Here is a 20,129-nt window from a genome sequence, read left to right as displayed (position 1 = left end):
GCCTGTCAGCGAGGTCTCTATTCTTAAACACTCTGCTCTCTCATTAGGACTGTTTAGAAATATGGTTCCGATGTGATTCTGTGATTTTTCATTTATTTATTTATTTTTTTATTCTTTTATTTGTGTTGAAATTTTAATCTTCCGGCGTACTTTTCATCCTTCACTTCAAATAAAATCAAAAGCACAGCACGTCGAGATCATTAACTGAAGCAAAGCACACGCTGCTTATGACACGCCAGCCACACGCATTTCTCTCCAAAAGCAATCTTTAAATTCGTTTTTTAATCATAGCGACTCTTCTTTATCTCTTAGTACAAAACGCAGGCCGGCAGGTGTGCCTTTGTAGTGTCTTGGGTTACTGCCGCCTGCCTCGGACCCGCCAGCTGCGACTTAAGGGACAGATCGAAGCAGAGTCTAAGTGGAGGCCGCCTCTCCCCCTTGCTAAGCCACAGGGCAGGACGGGGAACACGCGGACCCTCTTGTTTCATAATTTACGCCGCACAAGACATGCCAGGGGTTGGGAAAATGTTTTAAATATAAGAGTATTATGTGTCTTGTGAATCCCCAAAACTCCGCCCACTGACATGCTGGATAGTAGAAGTGGTGGTGGTGGTGGTGGAGGTAAGAACTATACTGGTGCTGTGTAGGTTATGTTTTTTTTTTTTGTTTTTTTTATGTAGGAAGGATACTGGCCAAGGGCAACAAAAATCTAATAAAAAAAAATGCCCACTGAAATGCCAGTCCCTAAAAGGGTCAAAGCAGTGGTCAAAAATTGGTGGATAAGTGTCTTGAAACCTCCCTCTTGAAGGAATTCAAGTCATAGGAAGGTGGAAATACAGAAGCAGGCAAGGAGTTCCAGAGTTTACCAGAGAAAGGGATGAATGATTGAGAATACTGGTTAACTCTTGCGTTAGAGAGGTGGACAGAATAGGAGTGAGAGAAAGAAGAAAGTCTTGTGCAGCGAGGCCGCGGAAGGAGGGGAGGCATGCAGTTAGCAAGATCAGAAGAGCAGTTAGCATGAAAATAGCGGTAGAAGACAGCTAGAGATGCAACATTGCGGCGGTGAGAGAGAGGCTGAAGACAGTCAGTTAGAGGAGAGGAGTTGATGAGACGAAAAGCTTTTGATTCCACCCTGTCTAGAACAGCAGTATGAGTGGAACCCCCCCAGACATGTGAAGCATACTCCATACATGGACGGATAAGGCCCTTGTACAGAGTTAGCAGCTGGGGGGATGAGAAAAACTGGCGGAGACGTCTCAGAACACCTAACTTCATAGAAGCTGTTTTAGCTAGAGATGAGATGTGAAGTTTCCAGTTCAGATTATAAGTAAAGGACAGACCGAGGATGTTCAATGTAGAAGAGGGGGACAGTTGAGTGTCATTGAAGAAGAGGGGATAGTTGTCTGGAAGATTGTGTCGAGTTGATAGATGGAGGAATTGAGTTTTTGAGGCATTGAACAATACCAGGTTTGCTCTGCCCCAATCAGAAATTTTAGAAAGATCAGAAGTCAGGCGTTCTGTGGCTTCCCTGCGTGATATGTTTACCTCCTGAAGGGTTGGACGTCTATGAAAAGACGTGGAAAAGTGCAGGGTGGTATCATCAGCATAGGAGTGGATAGGACAAGAAGTTTGGTTTAGAAGATCATTAATGAATAATAAGAAGAGAGTGGGTGACAGGACAGAACCCTGAGGAACACCACTGTTAATAGATTTAGGAGAAGAACAGTGACCGTCTACCACAGCAGCAATAGAACGGTCAGAAAGGAAACTTGAGATGAAGTTACAGAGAGAAGGATAGAAACCGTAGGAGGGTAGTTTGGAAATCAAAGCTTTGTGCCAGACTCTATCAAAGGCTTTTGATATGTCCAAGGCAACAGCAAAAGTTTCACCAAAGTCTCTAAAAGAGGATGACCAAGACTCAGTAAGGAAAGCCAGAAGATCACCAGTAGAGCGGCCTTGACGGAACCCATACTGGCGATCAGATAGAAGGTTGTGAAGTGATAGATGTTTAAGAATCTTCCTGTTGAGGATAGATTCAAAAACTTTAGATAAGCAGGAAATTAAAGCAATAGGACGGTAGTTTGAGGGATTAGAGCGGTCACCCTTTTTAGGAACAGGTTGAATGTAGGCAAACTTCCAGCAAGAAGGAAAGGTAGATGTTGACAGACAGAGCTGAAAGAGTTTGACTAGGCAAGGTGCAAGCACGGAGGCACAGTTTCGGAGAACAATAGGAGGAACCCCATCAGGTCCATAAGCCTTCTGAGGGTTTAGGCCAGCGAGGGCATGGAAAACATCATTACGAAGAATTTTAATACGAGGCATGAAGTAGTCAGAGGGTGGAGGAGAGGGAGGAACAAGCCCAGAATCGTCCAAGGTAGAGTTTTTAGCAAAGGTTTGAGCAAAGAGTTCAGCTTTAGAAATAGATGTGATAGCAGTGGTGCCATCTGGTTGAAGTAGAGGAGGGAAAGAAGAAGAAGCAAAGTTATTGGAGATATTTTTGGCTAGATGCCAGAAATCACGAGGGGAGTTAGATCTTGAAAGGTTTTGACATTTTCTGTTAATGAAGGAGTTTTTGGCTAGTTGGAGAACAGACTTGGCATGGTTCCGGGCAGAAATATAAAGTGCATGAGATTCTGGTGAAGGAAGGCTTAAGTACCTTTTGTGGGCCACCTCTCTATCATGTATAGCACGAGAACAAGCTGTGTTAAACCAAGGTTTAGAAGGTTTAGGACGAGAAAAAGAGTGAGGAATGTACGCCTCCATGCCAGACACTATCACCTCTGTTATGCGCTCAGCACACAAAGACGGGTCTCTGACACGGAAGCAGTAGTCATTCCAAGGAAAATCAGCAAAATACCTCCTCAGGTCCCCCCAACTAGCAGAGGCAAAACGCCAGAGGCACCTTCGCTTAGGGGGATCCTGAGGAGGGATTGGAGTGATAGGACAAGATAAAGATATGAGATTGTGATCGGAGGAGCCCAACGGAGAAGAAAGGGTGACAGCATAAGCAGAAGGATTAGAGGTCAGGAAAAGGTCAAGAATGTTGGGCGTATCTCCAAGACGGTCAGGAATACGAGTAGGGTGTTGCACCAATTGCTCTAGGTCATGGAGGATAGCAAAGTTGTAGGCTAGTTCACCAGGATGGTCAGTGAAGGGAGAGGAAAGCCAAAGCTGGTGGTGAACATTGAAGTCTCCAAGAATGGAGATCTCTGCAAAAGGGAAGAGAGTCAGAATGTGCTCCACTTTGGAAGTTAAGTAGTCAAAGAATTTCTTATAGTCAGAGGAGTTAGGAGAGAGGTATACAGCACAGATAAATTTAGTATGAGAGTGACTCTGTAGTCGTAGCCAGATGGTGGAAAACTCGGAAGATTCAAGAGCGTGGGCACGAGAGCAGGTTAAGTCATTGTGCACATAAACGCAGCATCCAGCTTTGGATCGAAAATGAGGATAGAGAAAGTAGGAGGGAATAGAAAAGGGGCTACTGTCATTTGCCTCAGACACCTGAGTTTCAGTGAGGAAAAGAAGATGAGGTTTAGAAGAGGAGAGGTGGTGTTCTACAGATTGAAAATTAGATCTTAGACCGCGAATGTTGCAGAAGTTAATGAAGAAAAAGTTGAGGGGGGTGTCAAGACACTTAGGGTCGTCGACGGAAAGGCAGTCCGACCTGGGGACATTTATGGTCCCCTCCCCAGATGGGGACTCCGAGGCTGGTGTAGGAGTCGCCATGATTTTAAAATTTTTTTGGGTGAAGGGTGTGTGTGTTATTAGGTGCTTGTAGTTTTGTGTGGAGGAAGAGAGTTGTCTTTAGAGGGCAGGCTGTGACTACCCCCTTGTGTTGTGAGACACAAAGGGAAACGTTCAGTGAGGTCACAGCTGGGTTTAATGATAAGTTCACAGCACACCCTGAACAGTGCTTTAGACCTCACTGGGAGTAATTATCGTTTCGGCAGGTGTCTACTACCTCCTCCTACTATGTATTGAAAGTACACTGCTCCTATTGCTGCTGCTGCGATTATCACTATTTCTAATATTAATACCACAACAACAACAGCTACTACTACTACTTCTGCTATTACCATCATATAAACCAGAATCAAACTACCTTCGTGTTTACACATAAAAACAACAAAACGAAAAGTTCCAGACACCAAGACCAGTTCCAGGTGTGTCATGGTATTCCTTCACTGAACTAATTCAACTCATAGGAAGATAAATAAGAAATAATGGGGATCCTTCTGGTGTTGACAAGAGATTAAAGAGAAAAATGTGTCTTAAATAAGAAATAATGGGGATCCTTCTGGTGTTGACAAGAGATTAAAGAGAAAAATGTGTCTTAAATAAGAAATAATGGGGATCCTTCTGGTGTTGACAAGAGATTAAAGAGAAAAAATGTGTCTTAAATAAGAAATAATGGGGATCCTTCTGGTGTTGACAAGAGATTAAAGAGAAAAAATGTGTCTTAAATAAGAAATAATGGAGATCCTTCTGGTGTTGACTAGAGATTAAAGAGAAAAAATGTGTCTTAAATAAGAAATAATGGGGATCCTTCTGGTGTTGACAAGAGATTAAAGAGAGAAAATGTGGCTTAAATAAGAAAAAATGGAGATCCTTCTGTTGTTGACAATTACAAGAGATTAAAGAGAGAAAATGTGGCTTTACTCCTGCATTAGTGAACTGGACTGAAAAATGGTGAGAGTAAGTACAAAGTCCCTGGCAGCGCGGTCATAATCTTTAGCGGCAGGAGAAAAAAAAATGCTGGAAATGAGTATGAGAAGTAAAACACACCACGTACATTCTCTCTCTCTCTCTCTCTCTCTCTCTCTCTCTCTCTCTCTCTCTCTCTCTCTGTATAATAATTAAAAAAAAGTGCAATTCTTGGCTGGTTTAAGCCGGGAATGTGAAGCCGGGAGCGAAGTGCAGCCGGGGTTCCGGGTCTTGTGTCTTTTCATTGCTTCTTCCGTATCTTTATAAGCTTTCCTGTGGCTTCAGTGTACCGTAGGTGTGTGTGCTGGTGAGCATATCTATGGTTTTCATTTGATATTATACTGTTTAATTTGATTACTACTAAGCATGGTACTTCAGCTTAACGATACGTGTAAAAAATATAATTTCCTGGTCTTTATTTATTCATCAAAAGACCGCCCCCCCCCACTTCCATGCCGTATGGTCTTCTGTAGCAAACAATGTGACCTTTCCTTAATACTAGGAATTGTTACCTCACTCGTACGACCAGCGATATCATAACGGTGTAACAATACTTCCTATCGCAGCCGCAGCCACCCACCAACACAACACTGTAAAGGTGAACAAGAATCATGTACTTCTCATAGCGGCGGCGGCGGTGTGTTGAGGCAGCACTTCCACAGTATACGGGGGAAAAATGGAGATATTTCCTTCCTATCACTATTAACGAGAACAAGAATCATGTACTTACTCTTAGTAGCGGCGGTGGTTATGGCGGTGGTGATGGTGGTGATGGCCGTGGTGGCGGTAGTGATGGAGTGTTAGTGTAACTCAAGCACCGAATTATTATCACACCTATGCTTTTTTCCAACGATCAATAATCATTCGCCATAGTTTCCATAGTTTCATCACTACAACACGCTTAGTGATCCGACTGTATGCGCTGCACCAATAAACAGTCTTGATAACACAACATTGTAGTGTTCAGCACAAGAGACTTCCTGGCCACGGTGACAGTTACCATGGCGCCGCTCCTTCACGTGTGTTGAGAGCACTCGCCAGCCTCCTCCACGATGTGTCTCTCGTTATAAAGAGACTGCATAACCGCTACAGTCCTGCACCACACAGTTCACTCCCGAGACTCAGCATCTACTCAGTCCTGTCTGATCATCCACTCTCCCAAACACCTGCGTTATCCGGAATTCCTTGGCCAGGACAAAACTCACGTGCATTCTTCCTCTTGCGGCAGATCACTCTCCACGAGACCAGAGGCCCACTGCGTCACGGTGTCGTTTCGTCCCAACTCGTGTACTTGACGCTGGCTTGTTCTGTAAATACATAGAGGCAGCGGCGTGATATCTGTCCAAGAAATTGTATTCACACGAATGTATCATACTTTTACATACTAATATAGTTTTTTTTTTTTTATATGGAAATAAGAGTTATGCTGTCAATAAAGGAGACGTGGACGCTGATAGAGATGAGCATGAACAGTGAGTGACGCAGTGAAGCAGCTCGAGCGTTTCAGCTCGTAACCAACCTGTGAGTAATTAACATGACTCACAAAAACCAAGATGAGGTGACGCAGGAACATTGCTGCTTACAATGAGACAGAGTGAGATGGAGGGAAGAAATTGCGGTAGAACTGGAAAGGATGGGAGTCACAGAGGAAGATGCAATGGACAGAAACAACTGGAGAAGACTCGTACAAGGAGCCAACCCCTCACTCTAGGAAACGGCGATAGGAGAAGCAATATTGTTATCTGGTGCGCAAGACTCATCAGTATATAGGAAGAATAAACTGCAGAAGACCTGTATACTTATACAACTATTTGTGGTAAGCTACATACGTACATTTACGCCACACACAATCATATCAGCCTCGTCCCTTGAGTCTCGCGCTGCCAAGATGATTCGTCTCAGGATTCAGTTCCAAGTACCGTCCATCTAGAGATCTGCGATGTCACAAGAAGTTGAGGAAGGTCAGGCGAGCGAGGGATGGATAGGCAGTGTAGGGCAGGCTGGTTGTGAGATGGCTAGGACAGAGTGGAGAATAACTTGGATAGGGAATAAGGCAGGACAGGAAAGAAAGGGATGACTAGGCAAGAGGATGACAGGCTGGGTGTGGGGATAGCTGGGTGGGGATGGAAACAGTGGAAGAGGAATGGTTGGGTGGAAGGAAGAGGCCAGTACGAGTATGTGGAAGAATTATTGTGTGTGTGTGCGTGTCAAAGTAATCAAATCTAACGTGAGTTTCTATGCTACTTTGTTTCATTATGCTTTATATGATCACCAGAGAGACTTTACCCGTTAATATTTCACAATTGTGTGGTGGAGCTTCACTACTGGAGGCGTGAAAAGTTTACCCTCCTCACTACTCAGAATAATTAAATATAACATGACTTTTTATGCCACACTGTATGTTACCTTATATGAACACTGCTATTGTCTCCCTCTTAATACTCTGTGAGGTAAGTGTGTGGTGGAGATTCATCAGTGGAGGCGTAGAATGGTTAAGCTCCACACCACTCCCACTAATTTAATTTAACATAAGTTTTTGCACTTTTTTCTACGTTTTAACACGGAAAATAAAGTCTAGTGATTTTATAAATCACTAGACTTTATTTTTCGTCTCAGTAGTTCATGTTAGGTAAGTGTGAGGCGGGCATTCAATAGTAGGGGAGACTTCTCAACCACTTCATCATTCTGAGTAATTTCACCACATGCGACCTATATTTATAGTACAGTACTTTCTGAAGCAGCGTTAATAAAGTCACCACACACTTGACTTTTCCTGACTGGTTCGTACCGATATTAAGTTAAAGTAAGGCTAGGTTAGGTTAGGTTAAGTTGGGTTGGATTGGGTTGGGTTGGGTTGGGTTGTGTTGGGTTGGGTTTGGTTAGGTTAGGTTAAGTTAGGTTAGGTTGGGTTAGGTTAGGTTAGGTTAGGTTGAAGGCAGAAATTCAATGGTGACAGGAGCTTCCTCAGTCGCCTCACCACTGCACAGGTGTCAATATACAACACTTTTCTCTTTACACATTATTTTCTGAAAGTTAATACACTCACCAGACTCTTGATATGTTTTTGTCTCACTATTTCACATAAATACAAAGTAACATAAAAATCCACTTCACATGATGACATTTAACGAGCCTTACTCTTTTATTCAGCTTCCTCTGCTATGGTAATAAATCTAAATTAGCTCTCTCTTTTTCGTTCTCTTTTTCTGTCTTCCTTTTCTATGTTATGTAAGTACGAGGCACAGATTAACTAGCGAAGGGAATTTTTAAACCACCTCACGACTCCAAGTAATTCCATCCAACACTCCTTGTATCGTTCCTTATAACACTTTCTAAAACGACGTACATAAATTTTTGTCACCTGAGTTGTTGTTTTTTTCTACAATTTCATATTGAGTAAAAGTGAAGGAGAATTTCAATAATTCAATTCAGGCAAGAACTTTTAAGCTTAATTTAAAAAAGCCTTCCTTAACTTTTTACACGAGTTTCTAAGCTACGTTTATAATGTTGACCTTATGTTTTATTTACTTTATTTATTTAGTTTTTTTTTATTGTTTCATTGTAAGAGGCAGAATCTCAGCTTAATTTAACACAAGTACCTTCTTTTGTTCCACACAAGACTTTTCAGCGACGTTTATAAATATTCATCAACAAACACCCAAACAGTTTTTCTTCCTTACTGTATTCTTAACCGGTTTGGTACCTTATCCTGGAGAGAGAGAGAGAGAGAGAGAGAGAGAGAGAGAGAGAGAGAGAGAGAGAGAGAGAGAGAGAGAGAGAGAGAGAGAGAGAGAGTGAGTGAGAGAGCAAGACAGACAGACAGACAGAAACACAAACGAACAAGGACAAAAAGACAAACCCAGACAGACAGACGACCAAAGAATGATAAGAAAGAAATTGAAGTAGCTTTTTTCATTTCTCAGAAAAAAGAGAAGAAAAAGGAAAGAAAACGGACCCATAACTGACAGGAGAGCTTCAGCATTTATCAGGAAGTGAATAGTTAAAAAGCGGCTGCTGTTCAAAGTCTGATTAAAAATGCAATATAAAAAATAATTCTGTGTGTGGCGAGGGGCTTCCCGTACGCTGCCGGAACTGCCACTAATGACTCAGTCGCCTTCAGGATACAATGAATACTGTCCGGGATGAAATGACGGAATGGGAGTGGCGGTGTGTGTGTGTGTGTGTGTGTGTGTGTGTGTGTGTGTGCTACATTTTATAAAGCTTGATGTAGGGATGGTAGCAACGATTTTGCCTCGGTAAATAATACTTGTGAAACAGGAATTTAATTGTACTTGATTTGTTTGTATGGTGAAGGTTTTAGTTAGGAAATATTTTTAAAGCTGGATCTGAGATGTATTGCATAGAAGTAATGAAGTAAAGCAGTAAAGAAGCAAGGACCTCATGTATTTAATGTTTTAGTTTGATCGCAATATTGATGTGTGTGTGTGTGTGTGTGTGTCTGTGTGTGTGTGTGTGTGTGTGTGTGTGTGTGTGATCTGCAGCGCCTCACATCCTTCCAGCCTGGCGTGGCGGGCGTGAACTACCTGCGTGAGAGAAGCTCGTGTGCGGCCTGCTGCTGGCGGGAATGGCGGCCTGCTAAGTGGTGGTGGTGGTAGTGGTGGTGGTGAGAGATCGGGTAGTGCATGATGGTTGTGGTGGTAATGAGGGGTCGGGGAGTTTTTGGTGATGGTGGTGGTGGTGGCAAAACACACAGAAGCAGGAGAAAAATTAGCAGAAAGCAGTGAAAAGGAACCGGAAGAATTAGTAGGACTATAAGGGGGAAAACCGATGCTATGGTCACACAACACGTACTGTAGGGATGAATCAGCAGGAAGCAGAGGAGAGGAAGTAGAAGAATTAGCAGGAAGCAGAGAAGGACGGGCGATAACATGGTCCCACAACACAAAAACAGGGAAAGATATAGCAGAGAGAGAGAGAGAGAGAGAGAGAGAGAGAGAGAGAGAGAGAGAGAGAGAGAGAGAGAGATAGTGATGGTATGGACACGTCACCTTACACCACGTCACCATCTCGTATTACACACACACACACACACACACACACAAAGACCCTGGAATGAAACACCGACACCTCAGCGCTCGGACATTACAAACAGCGGAACGAGACTTTTTTTTGGCGCAGGGTCGGTGTGTTGGCGTGCGGAGCTATCAAGGCGCTCAGCTGGTGAAGGACGGCAGGTACAGCAGCGGCGAGAAACTGAGAGGGACCTGAGGCAATAAGTTCAGGCGGGGAGGTGATATCAGGCTCTTATGACCAATTCACCTCAGAAAAAAATCGGGCCTCATATCAAACTTTTCCTCAATCAAGTTACTACGCGAAACTGAACTTAAAAACCGCCCATCACGGGGAACACTATAAAGGGAGCTTTGACGTGTAACTGATTGAGTCCACGAGAGGAGAGGTGAGGTGAGGGGAGGGAAGGGGAGGAAGGGAAGGGAAGCTGAGGTGAGATACGATCAGATAAGATTCAGGTAAGGCAGGCGAGGCAGGAGTCAAACAGTGTCTGCTATCTTCTGACCTATCTTTTGTTTCCTCCTCTTGTCCTTCAGGTTTTATGAAATATTTTGCAGTAATTGGTTAACTAAATTTGCTGCAACACAGCGGTCACATGTTGCAATTGTTTTGGCAGGGCAGGAATCAAAGACTGCCTGCTGACTTATGGTCTGTTCTTCTTGTGCTTTCTCCTCATAGCATAGCCTTCATGTTTTCTGTAATGTTCTGCATTAATTCGTTTATTTAATTTGCTTCAACACTAAAGTCATATGGTGCGAAAAATTTCTAAACACAAAAAAAAAAAAAAAAAAAAAATTACCTACACAAAAAAATTTACTCCTTAATTTTTTTTCTTAATTTTTTTATTCAATTAAGTTTATGATATAGCATACAATTTTCACAAAATTTACACACAAGCGAATTTTCCTTGTTAATTCTCTTCGGTAAAGCATGCGAAGTTTCGTGTACAAAACACGAGACAAATACTTCACTAGTTGCCAAACACGACAGTCGTATTACAAGTATTAGATGCCCAAGCATGCTAACAGGTGATTATCCACAGCTGTCACGAAATGTTCACCTTTGCTGGTGTAATTATCATTAGAGTGAGGACCTCTGCTCTCCTTGATTAGTGAGTACAACCTGGTCACCTCGCCTTGCCCACGACACTGCTCCCCTCTTCACCACCTCTCTTCCCCTCACTTCGCCTTTCCCCGACCCTCACCAGTTTCGTCTCTTATCCAAACCATGACATCCCTCCCTTCTTCACCACCTCCCCTCGGCTCGCATATCCCCCCCACGCCTCAATTTCGTCTCTTATCCACCACTCCACCACCCTTCACCTCACCCCAGTCTCATTTTTCTTTTCCTACCCAACCATGCTCCCAGTCCCCCCTCAATTCCATCTCTCCTCTCCCCCCCATCCCTGCCTCGTCCCGCCCAGCCCTGTCCTCTGTTCATGCCTGGGGACTATGCAGCAGCAGCAGTCAGTGACCCGAGGCTCCTTCAGGTCGTCCTTCACACGTAACACAGTGCAGACTTGATGAAGACAACAGTCGTCATGTAATCTGAATGTTTGAATATATTTATTTTCAGAGATTTACACGTGAGTGGAGTCACGACAAGATGTATTCCCGAGACTTATAGACTTTGAGACGCAAGAAAACACAGCAAGACGCATTGCTGTGGCTTGTAACATTATCAAGTCACAACAATATCATGATGTAATCTGAATATTTACATTATATTTCCCGGTGGAGAATATACATCGGGGTGAAGACACAGCAAGACACGTTACTGAGGCTTACAGACTTAAGAATACAATGCAGTCATGATATACTGTATGTTTATGGTTTTTGACACATAAAGGTCAAACACAGCATAGCATAGCATAGCACAGTATAGCACAGCATAGCATAACAGTGTAAAATAACAACACTAAGTTGGGTCAGTTCCCAGCACACTGAGGTCTCATTTGCCTCTCTCGAGACTTCCACACCGCACCTCCACTACTTTCAAAAGGCTCTAGTTAGTTTCGTTGCACAGGATTCTAAAGGCCCCCACACACGATCAATTTTTTCGTCAATTAATTGATATAAATTTATTGACGTCAATAAAATTGAGGAAATCACTGTGGCCACAGACGGTCAATGATTTTACTTCAATTTTCAGTTTGATTCATAATTTCGAGATGAAAGCATCTGTGGCTGTAGGAATAGTGTTTGCTCTGGACACTCCAAAGCGAAAGAAGAGGAGTAAGTGGGCGAAGAAATGGTATCTCTGTGGAAGGGAACTAGGACATACACGATTGCTGAGGGAATGAAGGGACGACGAGCCAGAGGATTACAGGAATTTCCTCAGAATGGACACCGAATCTTACGACGAACTTCTAAATTTAGTGATGCCAATGATAGTCAAGCAAAATACTACCATGCGAGAAGCCATTTCTCCAAATGTGTCTCAGTATCACGTTGCGATTTATTTTATTGAAGACCCTTCAATAAATATCAAAGGAGTTTTGATCTCTCAATGAATTGATTCAATGAAATTGTTTCAATTAAATTGATATCAATATCCCACACACACGGTCAATTTTTTCCATCAATTCATTGACGTCATTAAATTGATATCAATTAATTGACGAAAAAATTGATCGTGTGTGTTGGCCTTAAGAGTTTTTTCTGTGGTTGTAATGGCATACATCATTTCTACGTCACTAACAGGAGAAACACTCTTCATAACCTGGCTAATCATCTCTGTAGCCTTTGGAAATAGTCGTGGTGAGAGAGCAAAGCGTTTCAGGACACGGACCTTTGCTTCTTTAGACACAGAGGCAGGCGAGAGCAGTTGATGAATGGCCTGCTGCGCACACCCGCCACGTCCCGCCTTCGGTGTATGATAATAGCAAATGTTATTCATAATCATTCGTCTTTTAACAATTATATATCATGAAATTGTGTTTTTTCTTTTCCTTTTTTTAACAAAATAATAAGAAGAATATAGCTTTACGGGGCATAAGAACAAGAACGAAAAAAGGAAACGATATGACTAGCGGTGGATCATGTTAACATTTTGAACGTTTTCTTGGCTTGTCAATACAATATGAAGGCAAAGTCAAAATAATACTAGGAAAAGAAAAGGTAAAAAATAAATACACAAAAACCATAATACAAAAAAATATGTGTTGACAATGTATTGATAACTTATAGCAAATGTTGTATAGCCTAATCCGTAAAACCATTCGTGTGGCTCACTAATATGTCTTTATTTACAGTTTATATGTAATATTTTCATTACGAAAAAAAAAAAATCATATTCAGCAAAAAAAATAAATAAATAAATAAAATATACCAGTCATCACTGGTCAGAGAGAGAGAGAGAGAGAGAGAGAGAGAGAGAGAGAGAGAGAGAGAGAGAGAGAGAATACATAAATGACAGAGAACGGGTAGGTGGCTTGTAGTTGCCAGTCAGTTTTAAGGGCTGGGAGAGGTGTCTGCGTATTTGTGCCGCTGGACAGTGACGTACACTGAAGCCCACACAAGAGTTAGGAAGGTAGCAGTGGGTGTAAGTGACGAGGCGCTGAGCAGCTCGGTGAGTACTGAACAGGGAAGCTTAATTGGTACAAAGTATGCATTTGTTCCAGGTGTTTTGTTGTTAGCCAATTAGCTGTGCCCTTGTTGGTGGCTGTGACTAAGCTGTCCGCTCCTTGTTGACGTGTTCAGCATGTTGTGTTCCTAGCTGTCCTGCGAACTGCGGATGCTCAGAACAGCCGAAGGAGTGATGATAAACATAGATGTGCGCTGCTGAAGACTTAGGTGAATGATTAGCCACAAATACCGATGAAACAGATCCTGTAAAGCACTTGTTCACAAACTTCTTTTCGTCTTTTCCACCTTCAAGCAGTTCCCCTGTCCGGATTTCCTCCATCATACAGTGAAAAGGAAATGTTCAAACTCATACAAAGTCATTACTAAAGACGATCGTACCATAAATTTTGATTTGTATTTGTATATACTACTACAACAAAAGCAAACTACAATATTATATGCTTTTTTTCTTCTGTCGGTCAGAGAGAGAGAGAGAGAGAGAGAGAGAGAGAGAGAGAGAGAGAGAGAGAGAGAGAGAGAGAGAGAGAGAGAGAGAGAGAGAGAGAGAGAGCTCACAGCAGTGCAGGGACTCCACAATCATGTGGACTTTCCCACACACCAGCGTGGAGGCTCCCTGGACCCAGTGGTGACGGACCTGCCTCAAGAATGTGTTCAGTGCCTCCCTCTCGACTGTGTGGGCAGCTCTGACCATCATGCCGTGCTCACGACCGTCAGCGTTGCCCCGGCGCGTGACGAGGATCACCAGCAAGCCACCTGGCTGTGGCACCGCGCCGACTGGGTGGCTGTGCGGCAGGCCCTGGCCTTGACAGATTGGGACACAATATTCACCGGGGACCCGCACCATGACACCACCGCCCTCACTACTGTCCTCTGCACACTGCAGCAGCAACACGTGCCACACAGGACGTACTCAACCAGCGCAAAGGACCATTCCTGGTTCGGGTACAGGTGCAAGACTGTTGCTGAGCAAAAGTACAAAGCCTGGACGCGGTGCAGGAGGCACAGTGTAACAAAGCCCCACACAGAAGAACGTGCAAGATCATGATAAAGACAGTGAAGTGGGCCAAGGCAAGGTGCGAGGCGAATATGAGGCGGAAGCTGGCCTCCAACCAGGTTGATGCCAAACAGTGGTGGGGATTAGTAAAGGAGAGGCAAAGTGTCTCCTCTCATGAATGTATCCCCGCCCTGACGGGTATATGGCCGTCTCCAGCCAAGAAAAAACAGACCTCCTCGTCCGCCAGTTCGCTGAAAAAATGACAACTCCAGACCCAGACAGGCAACTGCCCGCCCTCCCCCGCCTTACTGTCTCGAGACTGGAGGGCGTTGCCATCTCTGAGGACGCCATCAGAAGACACCTGAGGGATGTCAACACCAGGAAGGCCCCTGGTCCTGACAGCGTGACCCCACATCTCAAAAAGTGTGCTGTTGAGCTCGCTGGCCCTCTCGCACAAATGTTTCCCTGCTGTTTGCAGCGAGGGGTCTGGCCGTCACTATGGAAGGAGGCGCGACTCACACCCGTGCATAAAGAGAAGTCGAGGTCTGAGCCAGGTAACTACCGGCCTTGTTACCAGCCAGTCTCGCTCCTCTCCGTACTCAGTAACATCTTGGAGAGGATCATAAGCGAGCAGCTCACCGAACACCTCGAGCAGCACCACCTGCTGTCGCCAAAGTAATGTGGCTTCAGAAAAGGCCGCTCCACCTCAACTTGAAAGCGAGCGCATACCTGAATAGCCTAGGTCATGTTGCATGCAGTGACCAACAAGTGATGGTGCATTCTGACCCACTGACTTTCTGTACCCTTCAACCATCACCTTCTCCTTAGTGTAGCTGTACGTAATATTGTCACACAATTCACACTCTACAGTAAACAGAGAGAGAGAGAGAGAGAGAGACAGAGAGAGAGAGAGAGAGAGAGAGAGAGAGAGAGAGAGAGAGAGAGAGAGAGAGAGAGAGAGAGAGAGAGAGAGAGAGAGAGAGGAGGGGGTGACAGACACGTAAATAGAAACGTACGTACATACATACATACATACATACATACATACATACAGACAGACAGACAGACAGACAGACAGACAGACAGACAGACAGACAGACAGACATAAAGATAAATAAATACAGACACAGAAACAGAGAGACAGCAATATGTATACATAACATACATACATAACATACAGACAGACAGACAGACAGACAGAAAGATAAATAAATACAGACACAGAAACAGAGACAGCAATATGTATACATAACATACATACATACATACATACATACATACAGACAGACAGACAGACAGACAGACATACAGACAGAGTGACATACAGACATATCGGATAGAGTGCATCAATTAACACCGGCCAGTGAGCAGCTGTTGCATTTGGTGTTGTTTGTTGCAGTGCGTGTATTCGATGAGAGTGTTACTTCATCGTCACCTTTATTCACGCAGCGTGTCATTTCCTTCACCTTCTTCACTCTATTGCTATTATACATTTATATTGTGCCTACTAAAAAAATGCACCAAATTATTAACACAGCTCATTTATATGTAACTTACTAGACTTGTCTGCTTATCGATTGCCAATATAGCAACGCATTTATTATTGTTATTGCTGTTGTTGTAGTTACTACTATCACCACCACCACCACCACCACCACCATCACCACCACTACTACTACTATTTCTATTGTTATTATTATTATTATTATTATTATTATTATTATTGTTATTATTATTACTATTATGAGTGCCACTCCCTTCCTGCAGGAGGCGCCGCGGGAGGTGAGAGAGCTGATGCGTCCTCACTATTTACGTTGCTAAATTTGGTTGAAGCTTCACCTGGCGTGGCTTGGCGCAAGTAATCAACACGGCTCTGCATTCAGGCTTGTAGGGACATAAGGGAAGACCCAGTGAAGGTGCCACTCCACAAAGAATGCAGTCCAAAAGATTAGTGAAAATAATGAGAAGCGTATTGAAACCTTCCCTCTGCAACACTTCAAGTCACACTGAAGCAGGCGAGGACCTGAAGTGGTCAGGGTGACAGTGCTGCCGTGGCTTGGAATGGACAGGTAGACTGATCAGTAAACAATTTTGTATTTAAGTTCCCCTCTACAGCAGAATCGAACTGGGAACCTTAGGGCACGGATAAAGAACTGTGCCATAAAGAACTGAGCTACCTGACGTCCAGAGAGAGAGAGAGAGAGAGAGAGAGAGAGAGAGAGAGAGAGAGAGAGAGAGAGAAAGAGAGAGATTATAAAGGGAAAAATTTAAATTTGAACGTCTCACTCATGAAGCAAATTCAAGGTGATGAGCATTGAAGAATTCCTCCACCACGCAGGAAGAGAGAGAGAGAGAGAGAGAGAGAGAGAGAGAGAGAGAGAGAGAGAGAGAGAGAGAGAGAGAGAGAGAGAGAGAGAGAGAGAGCAAAAACAGTGACGCTTCTGGTATTTACTTTTTGGTTGTGGTGTGGCGGCGGCGAAAGATACTGTCATTTTTTAACATCGCTGACAGAAAAGACGACCACCGCGATGTAAAAGAGCGAAGGAAGAGAATAAAAAAAAAAAGGGACTGAGCAATAAAAAGACGATCGCGGTGAAAATTTTGACATTCTAATAAAAAAAAAACACAAAATGAAAATAGCTAAAAATAAAGAAGGTTATGGATGAAAATAGCATTACACAAGAAAGAAGCAGAAGAAAACAACCCAAAATATGAAAAAAATATAAATGAAAACAGCACAAAAAGAGGAATAATGTGGAAAGAAATAGCCCGAACAGGAAACTTATCAACGAAAACTGCCCAAAATATGAAAGTTATTGATAAAATTAGTGTAAAAAGAGAAAAAAAATATGAACGGAAATAACCCGCACAGTAAAGACATGTAAGACAATATCACCAACCACCTATGGGAAAAAAAGAAATCCCAAAATACTTGGCCTTTGGCGCAAAACTGTAAAATTATAGAAAAAAAAAAAAATCGCCTAAAGCATTAACATCATGGAATGAAATCTGACAAAATGTTTGGTCTGTTGAGGAATAATTGCGTAAATAAGGAAATCATAAAAGAAACAGTCTAGAATAGTGAGGTTCTGGAAAGTAACCCAAACCTGCTTCGTTAAAAGATACCTGCAAAATAATCTAAAAAAAAAAAAAAAAAAAAAAAAAACATGAAAATAAAGTTAATAATTCATTTTTTTCTTTTCATTTCATCTACGTAGTACTGTAATATTTTTTTCTCTTTTTTTCATATTTCTCACTTTTTTTCTTTTTATTTGTATTAACATTATTGGTTTCATGCATTTTTATGACGTGTGTGTGTGTGTGTGTGTGTGTGTGTATGTGTGCATACAGATATAGCGTGCCCATTTCTTTTTCTTTTTTTTTTTTCCACATCCACACATTTTGCTACATACTCTTATTTCTACATACATTCATTTTTTTTTCTACAGCGGCTGGAGACATCTGCGTACATTTATTTTATTCTTTAACACTACGAACACTAAATCTTTGCATTACCCTCCTTTGCATCAACTCTTAATATCAACAAACTACTTTTTTAAGTCTCAGAAACACCTATTTCTACAGGTACTCTTCTCTTAACACATTTCGAAACACCTGCATACTTTGCTGCTTTTTTTTCTTTGCTTTAACATCACTTGCATTCACTCATAACACGAACCAAACTCCTTTTCCACTTCAAACACGTTCATACCTATTATATTTCGCTGATGTATTCACAACAGGCACTTTTAGCTTACTTGAAAGTACCTTCGAGACCTCTTGGAATATAGCTAACTCCATTTCTATTTACAGCGCTCAATATTAAAAGACTTCTTTTTATTTTTTTCTGTATTTTTTCTGTAATGTGTGCTCTCCCTTTCGGCCAGGGCAGTCTTGAGGCACTAATGATCTGTAAACCGTCACCAATTGTGCCTTGTGTGCTCTGCTGAGGCTCAAAGTACAGAGAGAGGCAAAGAAAAGGAAGGGAACGGTATCTTCATGCACTCACGATTCATCTCCTCTTGCCTTCTAGGAAGCCTGCAGCTTTCATTTATTTTATTTGAGTCTGCGCGAATATCTGACCGTTTTCTTACACACTCGTTTTTCTTTTATCGCTTTGGTTCTTTGCAAGAGTTCTGTTTGCTCGCTTTTATGAACTCCTACGTCACTATTCCTCAACTTTCCTCCATAATTCTGACTCCAAGAAGCAATCTGGGGGTGAATTAACTGATACTATACAATAAATGAGGAACAGAGTAATTTTAAAAGACCCATCAGATTATGTTCCCCAGGAGAAAATGAGAACCGAGGAAGCATTGCGTCACGGAGTGGGGAAGAGAGCGGGAGCACACAACAAGTCTCCGTTTAAACCTTTTTCGTCACTCTCGTTGCCTGAAGGATACAGGAGAGGGATAACCAATACTTCATTACGTAGACTCTTAATTAACACTGTCACCGTGACATCACGTGAGGTATAAAGGGTTTTCCTCAGTAACACTTAGTAAAGCTGGTATCCTTCAATGACATTTTACGGGGGAAGAATTAATTACTTGATTATAATATTTTTTGTAGTACTTTAATTAACTTCTCAAGGTACGAGAAGGTTGTCTGCAGGGTTAATTAACTACTGCTAATCATGTAGTTAATGATCTCACTGCCATTAAATACTTCTTTAGCTTTCACTAAACGACCATCAACTGCTTGGCTAGAGAGAGAGAGAGAGAGAGAGAGAGAGAGAGAGAGAGAGAGAGAGAGAGAGAGAGAGAGAGAGAGAAAGAGAGAGAGAGAGAGTTATATGTAGTAAAAAGGATTGTTTTGACGGAAAGTGAAGAATAGTGAGGTGAGGAAAAAAAATTGATAAAGAAAATAATTGCTTTCTGCTGCCTGGTGAAGAAGAGGACGAGGAGGAGGAGGAGTAATAAAAGAGAGGAAAGATGAGGAATAAAGAAGAGATGGGCGATGAAAGTATAAATGAAGACGGGAAGAAATGAAGGCAGGAAGAGAACAGAAAAGAGGAAAAAAGGGAAGAGAAGAAGAATATTCAGGAAGAGGTGAAAAAAATAAATAAATAAAATAGAGGCCGAAGGAAAAATGAAGATAGAGGAAATGAGGGAAGAAAGTGTGGAAAGATGAGGGACAGAGAGGAAAAGGTGAAATAAAGAAATAGTGGGAGAAATATGGATGGAGGGAGAGGAGGAGAGAGTGTAGAGAATATAAGAAGAATGTGATGAGAGAGAATAAAAGAGAAATATGTGGGAGAGAAGAAGCAGATCACTTCTTACTTGTAGGGTTAGTAACTGGATAAAGGTAAACCAGGTATATAAAGTCATCAACGGGTGAACTGTAGCTGAATTATCTCTCTCTTACCTGTAGAGTGAGTAATTAGACAAATAAGAAAAAAAATGTAGGTGTTGGGATTAATCAACATGTCATGCATATAAAATTGCTTAAGTGTGGAATGATTAATTGATATACCTGAGGAACAGACACGTGTTAAATCATTGGAACAGAACACTCAACATAAAAAAAAAAACGAAAAAAAAACGAAAAAATAAGGAAAATTATAAAAACCCTTGCCAAAAAAAAAAAAAAAAAAAAATCCTTACCAGTAAAATAAGACAGGTTATTAAATACCAGATACCTTAGATGTAAATACAGGTAATCTCTCTGACCTGTAACCTTAGTGAGATCATCTGTCACGCTGAGGTTCACCAGCAGTATGAGGAGGGGGGCTGTGTGGCCACCTGGCAACGGTACTGCCCTTGGTCACCTGTGAGGGTGTATTACCAGCTGCCAACGCCGCCACCTCTTGC

General features: G+C 42.3%; 1 long non-coding RNA gene across 2 annotated transcripts in view; it reads right to left on the bottom strand.

Annotated features, from left to right (window-relative positions):
• LOC135097227 (uncharacterized) overlaps positions 1–20,129 on the bottom strand; it is a 147,903-nt gene that overhangs the window by 39,955 nt on the left and 87,819 nt on the right. Inside the window, exons 2-4 of one of the 2 annotated variants that reach the window (XR_010265487.1) lie at positions 19,958–20,129; positions 6,538–6,638; positions 5,435–6,011 (exon numbers count right to left, since the gene is read on the bottom strand). The exon at positions 19,958–20,129 is cut by the window's right edge and continues 23 nt beyond it. This is a non-coding gene — a long non-coding RNA (uncharacterized LOC135097227). The remainder of the gene's footprint in view (positions 1–5,434; positions 6,012–6,537; positions 6,639–19,957) is intronic. The other variant, XR_010265486.1, reaches the window with a different exon arrangement.

This window comes from Scylla paramamosain, unplaced genomic scaffold, assembly GCF_035594125.1.
Source record: "Scylla paramamosain isolate STU-SP2022 unplaced genomic scaffold, ASM3559412v1 Contig15, whole genome shotgun sequence".
NCBI classification, from domain to species: Eukaryota; Metazoa; Arthropoda; class Malacostraca; order Decapoda; family Portunidae; genus Scylla; species Scylla paramamosain.
This window is presented reverse-complemented; position numbering and strand designations above follow the sequence as displayed.